Below are 15,127 nucleotides of genomic sequence, written 5' to 3'. Positions count from 1 at the left end.
AAGACGCTCCACGTGTGCAAGTATACACGACATCCAATGCCAGTATCAAAAAGTATGAGCGGAAGCATGTATCACCTAAGTTCAAGGACCTGAGAAAAACATAGAGAATCTGTCAACGAAAACGTTGGTGAAATCATAGGTTTAAATAAGTAAGTGAGTAATAGTAAGTTGAACCACAAGATTTGCAACATCGATAAAGTCATAGTACATTCTAAAAGTTAATATTCACGAGCACTCAATTATCAAAGCTTAACATTCCGTCCGTTGAACCCCGTAATAATAGTGTTAGAACATACACTGTTTCCCGAAAATATATTTCACCCGTAGACGGTAGCGAACCGTCCGAAGTGAGGGTTTGTCAAACCCATATGGCCATATAACATAAGTTCTCGCTTACACCATCTGATGTAACTAATGATAATCGAATTGAGGATTTGTGTTCAAACTCGTATGTAGAATGTTTGTTTTCCCTGTACTTGTGTTCACGTAGTTTAAAAGAACGTTTATGTTTTCTCATCCCAAAAGTAAGTTCAAAAAGAGTAAAAGTGGGACTATGATCTCACCTTGTATGCACGAACCAAAAAGTACTTCGACAAGTAACGTGTGCAAAGAACAATGCTAGTCTTGACCTAAACAAATAGGTTGTATCAATAACGATAGTCACGAAGGGTCAAAGATGTTCAATTAGTCCTATGGCTCGTTACGACTCGATTATGTAGCATGTGAAATCAAATTGTCAAGTTTCATGCAAGGTACAAGTATATAAACAAGTTAGGAGGGTTGCATAATCATTTGGTTAAGTTTGACAAAAAGTCAAACTTTGGTCGGTCAAAGTCAACAAAAAGTCAACACGTTCGGGTCGGGTCCCGAACTATTTTTCTGAGGTTTTTAATCATGTATGAGCATGTTAGGACAAGTTACATGTGAATCGGAGGTGCGTAGCATAGCAAACATTATTCGAAAATTGACAAAGTTGGATATACCATAATGGCGCGCCGCGCGGGTATATGGCGCGCCGCGCCATTACCTGTGCAGAGAGTTCTGACAGTTTTTAAGTTTTATGCACGAACCTAACTTCAAACAATCACCATTTATGATCCGCAAACAATCAAGACAAGTATCTTATACCGTTGGGAAGGTAATTTGACGAGGAAAACAACTAAACACATTTCATCAATCAATCTACCTATTACAACAACCAAAACCGCATCTAATGCTTAACATTAACCGCATACAAGTTCATAAATGCAATTCAATGATTCGGGCAACCAATTTACATGAATGATATGCCGTTTCGAAGGTAATCAAGCATACAATCCAACTAAACACTTACCAATAATATTATCAAGCATTTAATGCATCAAGATTCAATTTACTTCTATCAAACCCTAACCCAAAATCACAAATTCAACAATCATGATTATGAAACTAATCCATGTCAACCTACATACCAATTTGAAGCTAGTGATGTTAGGAACACAATTAAAACATGAACTTTCATCATCAAACAACATATGAACACCTAAAACTCAAGATTATGCAAGTGTTCTTTCATAATGAACTAGTTACATCAAAATTGCAAGAACAAGCATACAAATCACATAATCATACTAGACTTGAGCCATAGACACTAATTAACAACTTTATAACTCAAAAATCTCAAGAACACATAAAATTAGTGATTTTAGAAAGTTACCCAAAATTGATGAAATCGGTATGGAATCGAAGAGGAGATCACGAGGAGTTCAAATATGTAATTTGTTTTGATTGAATCCTTCTTGAACGAATTTGGATGATGATTTCCTTTTGATGAAATTTGAGAAAAATATGGAAGTATTTTAGAAAAAGAGAAATGAATGGATAATGGTGGGGAGGTGGTTGACTTAGTCAAAAGCTAGTCACCACTTTGGTGTTTTGGCGAAACTAGTCCCTCGAGTTCGGTTGCGGGTGCGTTAAATTACCTAAACATGATAATTTAAAACGCGTATTAACGAGATGTGTTATAAACATATAACGGAACTTAAATAGTTAAACAGAAAATTGACGGAAAAAGGCGGGATGTTACATTACCTACACCTTAAAAGAAATTTCGTCCCGAAATTTAAGCAGGCGTAGTAATCGTAGTTTCTTCCTCAGAATCTGACGTTTCCGGAACCGGAAATAGATGAGGGTGTTTCTTTCGCATTTGATCTTCCCTTTCCCAAGTAAACTCGGGTCCTCTTTTGGCATTCCATCGGACCTTAACAATCGGGATCCGGCTTTGTTTTAATTCCTTCTCGACGTAGTCCACAATTTCAACCGGTTCCTCCACAAAATGGAGTTTGTCATTAATAGTAAGTTCCTCGAGAGGGACGACGATATCGGGCTCGGCGAGACACTTCTTCAAGTTAGATACATGAAAAGTAGGATGGACGGAGCTTAGTTGAGGCGGAAGGTTTAAACGATAAGCAACGGTTCCAACACGCTCTAAGATTTCGAAAGGACCAACATACCGCGGATTTAGTTTCTCACGTTTCCCAAAACGGATGACACCTTTCCAAGGTGCGACTTTTAACATGACTCGGTCACCGACTTGAAATTCGAGGTCTTTGCGTCTTTTGTCGGTATAGCATTTTTGACGACTCCGGGCCGTCCGAAGCCTATCTCGGATTTGAAGAATCTTCTCGGTGGTTTCGTGAATGAGTTCGGGCCCGGAAATTTGCACGTCACCCACTTCGGCCCAAAAAAGAGGAGAGCGACATTTTCGACCATATAACTCTTCAAAAGGTGCGGCCTTAATACTCGCGTGATAACTATTGTTGTAAGAGAATTCGGCGAGAGGTAAGTGATTGTCCCAAGCTTTTCCAAAATCAACAACGCAGGCTCGTAACATATCCTCTAAGGTTTGTATTGTACGTTCACTTTGCCCATCGGTTTGGGGATGATATGCGGTGCTCATGTCCAAACGCGTTCCCAACACTTCTTGTAACGTACGCCAAAATCTAGAAACGAAACGACCATCTCGGTCGGAGATAATCGATAAAGGTACACCATGTCGGGCTACAATCTCCTTAATGTATAGTCGTGCAAGTTTCTCCATTTTGTCGGTCTCTTTCATGGCGAGAAAGTGCGCGGATTTAGTGAGGCGATCGACAATGACCCAAATAGTATCATAACCGCCCGACGTTTTTGGTAGTTTGGTGATAAAATCCATCGTGATCCTTTCCCACTTCCATTGCGGGATCTCGGGTTGTTGAAGTAACCCGGACGGTCTTTGGTGTTCGGCTTTGACTTTTGCGCAAGTCAAACATTTGGCAACGTATCTAGCAACTTCCTTTTTGATGTTCGGCCACCAATATTGTTCTTTAAGGTCATGGTACATCTTATTGGCGCCGGGATGAATCGAGTATCGTGATTTGTGGGCTTCGTCTAAGATGAGGTTTCGTAAATCGCCATATCTAGGCACCCAAATCCTTCCGGCGTAATATCAAAGTCCGTTCTCCTTAACTTCGAATCGAGAGAAGAGGATGTTTAAAAGTTCACGTCCGATGTGGTTGTCCTTAAGAGCCTCCTCTTGAGCTACACAAATTTGGCTATTAAGGTTGGAGTGGATGGTGATGTTTAATGCTCGGACGTGAAGAGGTACCGTTCTTTCCTTTCGACTTAAGGCATCGGCCACTACATTTGCCTTTCCGGGGTGGTAACGAAGTTCACAATTGTAATCGTTCAAGGTTTCAATCCACCGTCGTTGTCTCATGTTTAGTTGCTTTTGATCGAAGATATGTTGGAGACTTTTGTGATCGGTAAAGATGGTACTTTTGGTACCAAGAAGATGATGTCTCCATAACTTAAGTGCAAAGATGACGGCACCGAGTTCAAGATCATGTGTCGTGTAGTTTCGTTCGTGGAATTTGAGTTGTCGAGAGGCATAAGCAATGACTTTCTTTCGTTGCATTAATACGCATCCATAACCATTTTTCGAGGCATCACAATATACAACAAAATCATCATTGCCTTCGGGAAGTGACAAGATAGGAGCGGTGGTTAGCTTAGTTTTCAAGATTTGAAAAGCGGTTTCTTGTTCGGATGACCAAATGAACTTTCGGTCCTTGTGAGTTAACGCGGTTAAAGGGCGAGCGATTAAGGAAAAGTCCTTGATGAATTTACGATAGTATCCGGCGAGACCCAAGAATTGACGAATTTGAGTAGGAGTAGTAGGAGTCTCCCATTTACTAATGGCTTCGATTTTCGCGGGATCGACTTTAATGCCTTGATCACTTACAACATGACCGAGGAATTGAACTTCCTTCAACCAAAATTCACACTTGGAGAACTTGGCATAGAGTTGTTATTTTCTCAAGAGTTCAAGCACGAGTCGGAGATGTTCTTTGTGTTCCTCTTCGCTTTTAGAATAGACCAAAATATCATCGATGAACACGATAACGAATTTGTCGAGGTAAGGTTTGCACACGCGGTTCATGAGATCCATGAACACCGCCGGTGCGTTAGTGAGACCGAAAGGCATGACAAGGAATTCATAACTACCATAACGAGTCCGAAAAGCGGTTTTGGAGATATCTTCCCCCTTAACCCTTAGTTGATGATAACCCGAACGGAGATCGATTTTTGAATATACACGAGAACCTTGTAGTTGATCAAAGAGATCATCGATGCGAGGAAGGGGATATCGGTTCTTAACCGTCAATTTGTTTAGTTCACGATAATCAATGCACATTCGTAGGGATCCGTCTTTCTTCTTGACGAACAAAATCGGAGCGCCCCACGGTGAATGGCTAGGTTGAATGAAACCACGGTCAAGTAGCTCTTGGATTTGACTTTGCAATTCTTGTAATTCGGATGGAGCGAGTCTATACGGTGCACGCGCTACGGGTGCGGCTCCTGGAATAAGATCAATTTGAAATTCAACCGGTCGATGAGGTGGAAGACCCGGTAATTCGTCGGGAAATACATCGGAAAAGTCACTAACAATTGGCACATCTTCGATGCGCTTTTCGTCGGCCTCGACTTTCTTAACGTGAGCAAGAATCGCGAAACAACCCTTGCGAAGTAGCTTTCGAACTTTAAGGCACGAAACGAGATTGAGTCCGGTGCAATTTTTGTCGCCATAGACAATCAATGGTTCACCATTCTCGATAGGAATTCGGATTGCGTGAAGATTGCAAAGAATGTGAGATTTATTTTTGACCATCCAATTCATACCGATTATTACATCAAAACTCCCTAGTTCCATGGGTATCAAGTCAATTTCAAATTCATTACCCAAAATGTTTAAAGTACACCCCCGGTAATATGTGTCGGTACTTAAGAGTTTTCCGTCGGCCACTTAGATGGAATAAGTAGTATCTAAGGGGTGTGGTGGAGTGCAAAGAGTAGGAGCCAAAGTCTTAGACACAAAACATTTATCGGCACCCGAATCGAATAAGCAAGTAACATAAGTGTTGTTGAGAAGAAACGTACCCGTGACTAGTTCATTGTCATCTCGGGCTTCCTCGGTGTTGATGTTAAAGGCTCGGCCTCGATTGTTGGGGTTGGTTTTCTTTTTCGGGCATTCGTTCTTATAATGGCCCGTTTGGCCACATTCGTAACAAGTGACCGTTTTTGGAGGATTGGGCCCCTTTCGAGCAACGGGGGCGGCGCTTGTGCAATTGTTGGCCCTATGACCAACACCTTGGCAACTGTGACAAACTAGCTTGTTACATTCGCCGTGATGATGCTTGTGGCATTTGTTGCAAAAAGGTAAGTTTCCGACATAACCCTTCTTGCCGTCGTTGTTGAAAGGCTTTTTGGTGAAGGTGTTGTTGTTGTAGTTGGTTGATGGAGTGGCTTCCCATTTCCTTTTGTTGCCACCCTACTTGTCCTCGGCCTTAGGAGCCGGCACTACGATTTCGTCAACCGTTTCGATTAATTGACGGGCCATGTTCATAGCGGCTTGATGAGTAGCGGGTTTGGATGACATCACCCCTTGTTTGATGCTTTTTGGAAGACCGAGCATGTAGAGCTCAATCCTTTGAGATTCGGGGTTAACAAGATTAGGACACATCAAGGATAGTTCGGCGAAGCGTTGATTATAAGCCTTAAGATCGTTTCCGACCGCTTTCAAAGCTCTTAGTTCTTCCTCAAGCTTTCGGGTTTCTTCGCGCGGAAAATATTCAACAATCATCTTTTCCCTTAGATCGGCCCAAGAGAGGGCATGAGCTTCATCGGTACCTACCGATTGAACATAGGTGTTCCACCATGTTAGAGCAATTCCGGAGAAAGTGTGGGTGGAGTATTTGACCTTGTCTTGATCCCGACAACCGCTTATGCTAAAGACGGCCTCGGTTTGTTCAAACCAACGAGTAAGAACAACCGGTCCCCCGGTTCCATCATAAGTGTGGGGTTTGCACCCCATGAAAGCTTTGTAGGAGCACCCTTCGCTAGAGTTACCGGCTCCTTAGTTGTTGTTGTTGTTGTTATTGTTATTGTTGTTGTTGGACGAGTGACCGGCCATGGCCGCATCCACGGCGGTGGCTATCATGCGTTGCAAAGCTTGTTCGGGAGTTTCATTGCGTCGTACACGGCGAGGAGGCATTGTTCCTTCAAAACAAAAGAATACCGTTGGTTAGTATTCTAAATAATACTAACCGCGATATGGAATAAAGATAAAGAGAAAATTATCCTTGACTCGCCTTAAATTCTTTATGGCATAATGTCGGTATGTTCATATGAGTCACCGTAATATAATTTCCGGGAATTATATTACCCTAATTTATATGTGCATTCGACATTACATCATATAGTCAAGGTGGCGTGTCAATTAAATTATACAACGCAAGATTTAGATAGAATAAGAGTAGATATGAGTAGAAGAGTTAGAGTATAAATGCACAATTTGCCAAGTAATTCCTATGTCAAGTCTATATGCCGGTTGTAGTCTAGACTCACCAATGTACCCTATGACTCGGGGTCGACACCAATGAACTCTAAATCCCTACAACCAAGGCTCTGATACCACTTGTAGCGACCCCGACAAATCGTCAAATGACGGCGTCATCTACGTATGGTCCCATTACATGGTCATAAGTCTTTATAACAAAGTTTGACCGAAAAATATGTCGCATTCATTTCATAAATAAGGATGTTTCAAAGTTTACAAAAGTAGTTTCCATAACAAGTACATAACAATGTTTAAAGTTTGTATGAAACACGTGCGACACAATTAAAAGTAGTCAAAAAGACGCTCCACGTGTGCAAGTATACACGACATCCAATGCAAGTATCAAAAAGTATGAGCGGAAGCATGTATCACCTAAGTTCAAGGACCTGAGAAAAACATAGAGAATCTGTCAACGAAAACGTTGGTGAAATCATAGGTTTAAATAAGTAAGTGAGTAATAGTAAGTTGAACCACAAGATTTGCAACATCGATAAAGTCATAGTACATTCTAAAAGTTAATATTCACGAGCACTCAATTATCAAAGCTTAACATTCCGTCCATTGAACCCCGTAATAATAGTGTTAGAACATACACTGTTTCCTGAAAATATATTTCACCCGTAGACGGTAGCGAACCGTCCGAAGTGAGGGTTTGTCAAACCCATATGGCCATATAACATAAGTTCTCGCTTACACCATCTGATGTAACTAATGATAATCGAATTGAGGATTTGTGTTCAAACTCGTATGTAGAATGTTTGTTTTCCCTGTACTTGTGTTCACGTAGTTTAAAAGAACGTTTATGTTTTCTCATCCCAAAAGTAAGTTCAAAAAGAGTAAAAGTGGGACTATGATCTCACCTTGTATGCACGAACCAAAAAGTACTTCGACAAGTAACGTGTGCAAAGAACAATGCTAGTCTTGACCTAAACAAATAGGTTGTATCAATAACGATAGTCACGAAGGGTCAAAGATGTTCAATTAGTCCTATGAGCATGTGAAATCAAATTGTCAAGTTTCATGCAAGGTACAAGTATATAAACAAGTTAGGAGGGTTGCATAATCATTTGGTTAAGTTTGACAAAAAGTCAAACTTTGGTCGGTCAAAGTCAACAAAAAGTCAACACGTTCGGGTCGGGTCCCGAACTATTTTTCTGAGGTTTTTAATCATGTATGAGCATGTTAGGACAAGTTACATGTGAATCGGAGGTGCGTAGCATAGCAAACATTATTCAAAAATTGACAAAGTTGGATATACCATAATGGCGCGCCGCGCGGGTATATGGCGCGCCGCGCCATTACCTGTGCAGAGAGTTCTGGCAGTTTTTAAGTTTTATGCACGAACCTAACTTCAAACAATCACCATTTATGATCCGCAAACAATCAAGACAAGTATCTTATACCGTTGGGAAGGTAATTTGACGAGGAAAACAACTAAACACATTTCATCAATCAATCTACCTATTACAACAACCAAAACCGCATCTAATGCTTAACATTAACCGCATACAAGTTCATAAATGCAATTCAATGATTCGGGCAACCAATTTACATGAATGATATGCCGTTTCGAAGGTAATCAAGCATACAATCCAACTAAACACTTACCAATAATATTATCAAGCATTTAATGCATCAAGATTCAATTTACTTCTATCAAACCCTAACCCAAAATCACAAATTCAACAATCATGATTATGAAACTAATCCATGTCAACCTACATACCAATTTGAAGCTAGTGATGTTAGGAACACAATTAAAACATGAACTTTCATCATCAAACAACATATGAACACCTAAAACTCAAGATTATGCAAGTGTTCTTTCATAATGAACTAGTTACATCAAAATTGCAAGAACAAGCATACAAATCACATAATCATACTAGACTTGAGCCATAGACACTAATTAACAACTTTGTAACTCAAAAATCTCAAGAACACATAAAATTAGTGATTTTAGAAAGTTACCCAAAATTGATGAAATCGGTATAGAATCGAAGAGGAGATCACGAGGAGTTCAAATATGTAATTTGTTTTGATTGAATCCTTCTTGAACGAATTTGGATGATGATTTCCTTTTGATGAAATTTGAGAAAAATATGGAAGTATTTTAGAAAAAGAGAAATGAATGGATAATGGTGGGGAGGTGGTTGACTTAGTCAAAAGCTAGTCACCACTTTGGTGTTTTGGCGAAACTAGTCCCTCGAGTTCGGTTGCGGGTGCGTTAAATTACCTAAACATGATAATTTAAAACGCGTATTAACGAGATGTGTTATAAACATATAACGGAACTTAAATAGTTAAACGGAAAATTGACGGAAAAAGGCGGGATGTTACAGATTGCTTAACATGTTGGAAACACTTAATCATGTAAATAACAATTTCATTTAATATATATAAACATGGAAAAGTTCGGGTCACTACACTGGTCGTGTCTCGGACAATTTTTCTAAGTTATATAATCATATATGAATATGTTAGAACAAGTTGCATGTTAATCAGAGGTGTGTAGCATAGTTAGAATTAAACGTGAAAACAAAAATTCGGACATCCCTTGACAGACCATCTGGACGGCGTCCAGAATGGCTGGATGGCGTCCAGCAAAGAAGGCCTGGACGGCATCCAAGGTGTGGGACGGCGTCCAAAATGGCTGACCTGCTGAATTGCTGAAAATTTTCTAAGTGTCGAGCCAAACTTCAATCAAACACAATTTATGAACTACAAACACTTAAAATGCATACCATACATTGTTGGAAAGGTATTTTAACGAGGAATACAACTAAACACATTTCATCAAAAAAATATTATTTACAATAACTAAATCCGCATCTAATGATCATTAAATGTTCATCCTTAAAGTTTCAAGTTCATAAAATGCATTTCATGATTCGAGAATCCAATTTACACATACGGTACGCTGTTTCGAAGGTAATTGAACATACATTGCAACTAAACACTTATCAACAACATTTCATAGCATTCAATGCATCAAAAGTTCATATTTAAGTCTATCAAATCCTAACCAAATCACAAAATCAATAATCATGTTAGTGAAGTTTTCCAAGTCAACCTACACATCAAATTGAAGCTAATGATGCTAGTAACACATTTAATACATGAACTTTAATCAACTAAAATCAAAGATTAAACTAACCCATTTTTCATATTCAAGCTAGTTACTTAAAACAACAAAATCGAGCAAACCATTTACATACACAACAACCTAGTGAGCCATAGACACTAACTAAAGCTATTTCAAGTCAAGAACATCAAGAACAAAAATCTAGAGTTTTTAGAAACCTTACCCCAAGTAGTGATATTAGTATCAATGTGTAGAGGATGATGAGAGGATTCCAAAAGTACAATTTGTTTTGATGCTAGCTTGCTAGTTTTGAATTAGATGATGATTCTTTTTTTGAAGAAATGAGAGAAAAAGTGGAAGTAGTAAGAAAGAAATAAGAGAAGGAATGAGAGGTGAGTGGTGGGAGGTGGTGACTAGTTGACCAAGTTTAGCCAAGTGACAAGGTTAGTCCCTCGAGTTTAAAAGCGGGTGCGTGAATTAACCGAATGAAATATTTTAAATACACTAGGGTAACGAGAGATGTTATAATTAGATAACGGGAAATATTAAAACGCTAGTCAACGGAAGATATGAATTTAGATAACGAAAGATATTATATAAAGAAAAAGATGGGCGTTAAAATAGATTAACGGAAAAAGGCGGGTTATTACAGCCTTAGTATATCATGCAACATTATCATTAAGTACCAACATTAATCCACTAGTTCTACTAATTTCAGGCATGTATAGAAGTGAGTAGGTTTAAGCAAGCATGTAGAACCATATAGCATAGCATGGTATACATATTTCACATAGCACAATGTGGAAACATAAGTGAGAGTAGCATGCAAAAGCTAATATACATGTGTTTATAGTTTATTATATACATATGTTTGCTTTTAATTTTCTTTTTAAATATATGATACAAAATTTTTCACCTCTCCCTCTCACAAACTGAGTCATTTAATCTTCATCCAAAAAATCATAATGGTGTGTTTTCGTCTCTTGTCACACCGTCTTCATCTATGCCGAATCTTCGTTCCTCTACTCAACCACTCACATTCGGTGATTTCCTAAAACCTAATTTCGTTGGACATGTGTGTGATAAAGAATCTCTTTCAAGCTTTTCGAAGTCGGGCTGGAAGGCCGGTGGAATTTCAGGCAATAAAATTGGGGATGATGCTACGAATACAATTAACATTGAGGGTGACGGCTTACAACATAATTGTACTATCTTCATTGGAATGATTGGGAAATTAGTTGCTCGACAGATGCTAGAGTTTACTTTTGGTAAATTCAGAATGCTTATGGAGGTCAAATTCTGAATGGATAAAAGGTATGCTTTCATCTCCTATGTTAATCAAATGACGCGTTGATGGCGGTTTCCTCAATGAACGGATCTTGCTTCTTTGGTCGGCCAAAATATGTGGGATGGCCAAGGAATGCTAATAGTGGGAGTAATGGACGTTTTTGTGCTCATGTGAAGACTAAAATACACTGCAAAATTACCACCAATCCTACAATTATCAATTCGATGCGACTATCTATTCTGGTGGTGGATTCTGTCCCGATTGTGGAGACTAAAGTTTCAAGTTTCTAAATTTCGGCTAGAGTACAGGTTTCTCATATCTCTAAATTCAATTTGTTTAGGTGTATTTGTGTTTGTGGTGATATTGATAGCTTTAACAATTTGATTCATCTGGTTCTTCTGAGTTTGTTCCTGTTGCCCTGTTTAAACTGCTTGTAGAATCCTACTTTCGGTTCGCTTAGATTGAGATAATGGGGGTGTCTGTTACTTGTGCATCTGTAACACCCCGTTTTTCCAAACATGACACATGTGGCGTCCTACGGAGTCCAAGAATGAGTATTTGATAGTTTGGATGTAATGAGTTGACCACGTTGGACTTTGGGATGATTTAAAAGTGAAATTGGAGTACATCAGGTAAACTGTCGTGTTTGAAGGGGGTTTGTCGCGTTCTGGTGTGCCGCGATTCGTGAAAAACATGGTCAAAATGCGACAACTTCTGATGATGACTTCTGTCACTTTTGTCGCGTTTGAATGCGGTGTATCGCATCCTGGTGTCGCGAAACGCGACAATAGTCGCTGTAATGACAATTTAACCCATTTTAATGGAATCTTTTCAGGGTGTTTTGGTAATTTCACTTATGGACGGGTTTTATACCCCAAATCAGTTCCAAGGCTTATCTTATCTTCATTTTCACACACAAACACTCTCATCTTCAAACCCTAGGGAGAGAGGAGAGAGTTTAGAGTGAGAGAGCTCCATTTGGAGAAGAAGAAGGGTGTTTCGGGTCAAACCTCAAGTATATAAGTTGTTCTACTCGTCAACGAAATCATTTTGGCGGTATTGGTAAGTTCTAACTCTGAATTTCATTGTTTGATTTGAGATTCAATGTTAGGGTTTTGAGATTGTTAGTTGTAAAACCCATTTAGATGATGAAGAGGGTTTATGGAAACTTGTTATTTTGATATTTGACAGGTTTTGGGTTGGTTGATGATTTAACCGTGTTTAAGGCTTGTAAATGGTGTATAATCACTAGTGTTAGTGATTATGGATGTATTGGAAACCATTTGAGTGTATTTGGGTTGACTAATTTTGAAATGGGTCAAAATTAGGGTTTATGTGTCAATTTGGGCAAGATTGATGTTTAACACTTATGATTGGGTTTAATTGGCGTATTAGGACCATTTTCACTTGTGTTAATGATTATTGGTTAGTTTGGGCGCGGTTTGAACTTGGAAGTGCAATTGGGTCAAAATTTGCACTAGTTGTCGAAATGGGTTGGTTTGTAATCCACCCTAATTGTGTTGTTTGTTTATGTGATAAATGGAATAGGCACATTCCATTGGCGAGTTGCGGGATTGGATTGCACTTCATCGAGGCGTTTAAGGTGAGTGTAAATTTACTATGCACATGTGTATGTGTAAAATGGGTGCGTGCGTGTAGAGTGACCCTTGCTTGGGTTTACTCTATGTTGGTGTGGGTGAATGGACTCCTCTTGTGCTTCGAGTCCATGTGATACGCGTATGCGTTTTGGGTTTTACCCTTGGTGTGGTGTTTTGGCTAGCGTTTCGGATAACCCTTTTGGCGATAGGTTGCTAGCATTTGTTGTTGAGGAAATGAATCTCGGTTAGCGCGAATTCATGATGACTCGAGTAGTTTGGTCATCTTGGTGATGAGGTGGTGAATTTCGGGTTGTGCAAATTCACTAAGGCTCAGGTAGTTCGGCCAACCTCGGTTGTTGAAGTGGTGAAGGAGGTGAATCTCGGGTAGTGCGAATTCACTAAGGTCCGGGTAGTTCGGCCAACCTTCATGTGGTTTGGGTTAAGGGGTTAACCTTATTTGTTGTTGTTGATTATATTTATTGTATACGCGTATATACCTATCGTTGTGTTGTAGCATCTTGTGGCGTTAGCTTGGTGATTACGTATCGTGTAGCTACTTTGTATATGTGCTCTTTTGTAGTTTGTTTACCATGCAGAGCCGGTATGTGTTTATCTTGATGCTTGGTGATGCGTAGCCATTTTATGCATATGTATGTGTATAGTATCTTTACATTCACTAAGCATTCGATTAGCTTATCCTCTCGTTGTTGCTATTTTTATAGGTTCGCATGATTGGCAGCTCGGGTAAGCATGGGGATTAGAGATCTTGGCTAGGTTGCTCTAGAAGATCTTGTTCGTGGACTCGATTAGGATTGGGTAGCATAGTCCCAATCACCATGCTCGGTTTTGTTGGAAATTAAAATAGTTGGGTCGTGTTCGCCCTTTCGGATATTTAAACTATGTATTAAATGTTTTAAAAGTTTATTGAACTTATTATTTGTGTTAAAGATGTTTCGGAAACATAATTGGGACCTAAATATTAATGTATTGACAAAAAAAATTACGAGCCGATTTAAATACGGGTTAGGTTGTTTCAAGTGGTATCAAAGCTTGGTCTAAGAGATTTAGGCGACTTTAGATAGGTGCCTAGACTTAGACTTTTGTGTGTGCTTATTTGTTGCGGGACTTATAGGTGAATGGGTCCGACGGGGACTTGGTTAATGCCTTAGCGTGTAGGTGAACTAACTAAGACTGTGACTAGTGTTATGATATTATTTCCTTCGTGTGTTTTTATCGCGTAGAAATTTTGTTTGTGTTGGTTATATCATCAAGCGAGGCGGTCGTTGTACTAATGAGTCGATACGGCGTGTGTACGTAATAAGGACTTGCAAACCTTATTACGGGTGCAAATCGTGTCTAACAAGTGATGTACGACGAGTATTTAGCAAGATGGGGTGGTGTTGTGTGTGTGGTTTATACGTTCGTGGACTAATCGTTTGCATTCTTTAGAATGACGACGCGAAACGAGATCAAGTCGAATGACAATGAGTTTAACGCTAGAGTTGCAGCCGCTGTTGCGAAGCAAATGGGAGCGTTTCGAGAAGAAATGGATAGTAAGTATTCCGAAATTCAAAGTAGGGGTGAAATGGAGCGTTGTCATAAGAGCTTCATGAGGACTAAACCCCCGATGTATGACGGGAAACCGGATCCTTTGGTAAGTACAACATGGATCTCGGATGTCGAAGGGTGTTTTCGTACTATTGATTGCCCTCCCGAGAAGATGACAAGACTCGCTACTAGCTTGTTGCTGGGTAGGGCGAAGGATTGGTTGGATGGTAAGATTGATCTTGTCGTTGGTGAGCCGTTTATGGCGTTATCGTGGGATGAATTGAAGGAGGAATTCTTTGAGGAGTTCCAGACTGGAGCTGACTTGATGGAATTGCGTGATGAGTTACAAAATTTGCGACAAGGATCTATGGACTTGAATACTCTCAAGACGACCTTTATGGCGAAGGCTCGTTTTTTCCCGGAGTATATGGGAAATGATCGTATGTTGATGGAAGATTTCTATTGAACCCTGAATGATGACTTGAAGAAAAAAATTGGCAAGGGTCAAGCGAAGTCGTCTGCGGAGTTATTTGTGGTGGCTAGGGGTTTCGAATGGTATTCGCGATCAAAGATGTGTGAGCCTTCAAGTAAGAGAAGGGTTGATTCATAAGGCGCCCCAAGTAAGAAAAATAAGGGTGCAAGTGCGAGTACGGGTAATGTGGGTAAAGGCACGATGGATTCTCGTGCACCTA

This window comes from Rutidosis leptorrhynchoides, chromosome 10 (assembly GCF_046630445.1).
Source record: "Rutidosis leptorrhynchoides isolate AG116_Rl617_1_P2 chromosome 10, CSIRO_AGI_Rlap_v1, whole genome shotgun sequence".
Lineage (NCBI taxonomy): Eukaryota > Viridiplantae > Streptophyta > Magnoliopsida > Asterales > Asteraceae > Rutidosis > Rutidosis leptorrhynchoides.
The sequence above is the reverse complement of the archived record's forward strand: the minus strand, read 5'-3'. Positions refer to the sequence as shown.